General features: G+C 34.4%; 1 protein-coding gene across 1 annotated transcript in view; it reads left to right on the top strand.

Moving 5' to 3' along the window:
- Positions 1–2,155, top strand: part of LOC108972221 (neurogenic locus protein delta-like) — a 24,792-nt gene that overhangs the window by 14,202 nt on the left and 8,435 nt on the right. The window lies entirely within an intron of this gene.

The raw sequence follows: 2,155 nt of genomic DNA, 5'->3' as shown, positions 1-2,155 counted from the left end.
TATTGTTTTTTTTTTATTTTTTGCTTTATTTCACTTCTATCAGTTAAGTCATTTACTATATTTTTCCATTTTTTTTATATCTTTTATAATTTATTTTTAACATTTCGTAATTAATTTAATGTAATATTTAATTCGTTTTTTATTTCCAACGGCTTCTATTCCTGCCTCTTGCCTTCTAAATTTAGCTCCGTTGTCTTGCCGCGCTCACTTTTTATTGCTTTTATAAATATGTATATGTTTGTGTGTATGTATTTCTGATAAATTGATTTATTAGCATAAACGGTTTCAGCTACTTCTTGTCATTAGTCGCTCACTATCGATCATTTGTGAGCTATAAAAGCAATTTACAATAATTCGAAGATATTTCTCAGCGTTTGTTTTCCTCACAACGTTATTTTTATAGCGCTTAGCATCCGCTTAAYCCGATTTATTTAAGCCCTGTTTCATTTTTTTCCATTTAAATTGGAATTTGCTTAGTTAGACAGACAGTGGGTCTCATTTTAATATGTACCGCAAATCGAAACCAACGGCTTCACGTTTTTTATCACATCAATTARCATATGTTGGCATAAAATCTAACGATGTCTTACTTTCTTAAGTTGTTGCTTTACGAAYTTTAATAAGCTAATCTCTAATTTTAGTTTAATCTATGATTAAGCATTTTTCCATTGTTTGTTAACCTTTTTTTATTGTGTTTTTAACATTTTGTGTTCAGTTTTTTGTGCTATTTCGCCGCATCACTTAATCATTTTCTAATTAACTAGCAAATTTATGTAGCAAAACAATACAAAGTGGCGGCGCTGATTGTTTCCCTTGTCTTCTCGCACATTAAGCCGAATTTGCTGTTGCTCCGTCCATCAACACTCCGCTCGCCAATAAAAAGTTTCGCTAATAAATGCCGACAGTTTTATCACCCAGCAGCAGCTGCGAAAGGAAAAACAAAAACAACCAAATAAATTAACTAAAAATGCGAAAATCGCCGCTGCCATTTTTGGGCTTTTATCAGCGTTTATAGTTGTTGTTGTTTTGTTTTTTGTTAATTTAAAAATCTGCCTTTTTGATGCCGCAAATCAAATTATGCTAATTAGACGCCTCGTTATCTTTATGACACTTCGCATATGTGTACATTTTTTATTGCTGTTGTTTTTGTTTTTGTATTCGGAGTCGCAAGTTCCTCGTAAAGCAGTTCGACACATGTCAGCAAAATGTTTCTCTTTGAAATGCAAGCCTGTTTGTGTGCATGTATGTACATATATTTGCGATTTGGTGGGAAGCGCCGCCGTGTAGCAGCGTTGGTGTTGCGGACAAACAATGAAAATTTAAAGAAAAATTGTAGTAAAAGTTCAATATCATACTATTAAGTAATACTAAAATTAAAAAAAAAATTTTTTTTTTAATTTTATTTATATTTTTGTATACATACATACATAGTATGTTTTATGTAGACCGTAATGATTGAAGAATAATTATCAAAAATGTAAAAAAAAATCCTCCTCAATTGCTTTGTGCCACAAACTTGTCTTTACAAATAAAAAATTGTAACAAAAACAGTTGCAACCACAACAGTCCGCCAAAAATATGCACGCCAACAACACGTAATTTACAGCTCTGCGAATTAAGCAAGCGGCCAAGGCGTTCACTGATCGAACAGCAGTCCGTCCGCCGGCTTTCCAGCCGACTGCCTCCAATTCACCAATTTCTTCAKTTGTATCGCCTTGTGCTTATATTTTAATTCCACGCGCTACCTTTTTGTTTTTGTCGCTGCCTGCCGACAAGAATTCTTCAACTTGAGCTTATTGTCTCCCAGCATTATAGAATTTGCCGCGCCGATTGTCGCCGCTGCCGCTGTGTCCGTCTGACTGCAATTTTGTAGCATTTTGCTTAAATACCACGCTGAAAGATTTATTGTCATGTTGCACTGGTAACTTGCCGGYTGGCTGGAATTTGCTCCTTCACAAAACTTGTGCGCAGCAGCGCGGAATGCAACATCTTTTAAGTGGAATTGTTGGAAGGCCAGCGTTGGTGCCGACAAGAAGCGTTGAAAAAGAGCAAAATAAATAAATTGCGTGTTAACCGAAATGAATTGCTTTATAATACGATTAGTTCTCGGCGCGTACAAATAATTAAAAAATAATATTTGAAATAATTTTTTTTT

Source organism: Bactrocera latifrons, unplaced genomic scaffold (assembly GCF_001853355.1).
Source record: "Bactrocera latifrons isolate USDA-ARS-PBARC rearing strain unplaced genomic scaffold, ASM185335v1 scaffold_387, whole genome shotgun sequence".
NCBI classification, from domain to species: Eukaryota; Metazoa; Arthropoda; class Insecta; order Diptera; family Tephritidae; genus Bactrocera; species Bactrocera latifrons.
Note: the sequence above shows the minus strand (reverse complement) of the source record. Positions and strands in the feature narration are given on the sequence as shown.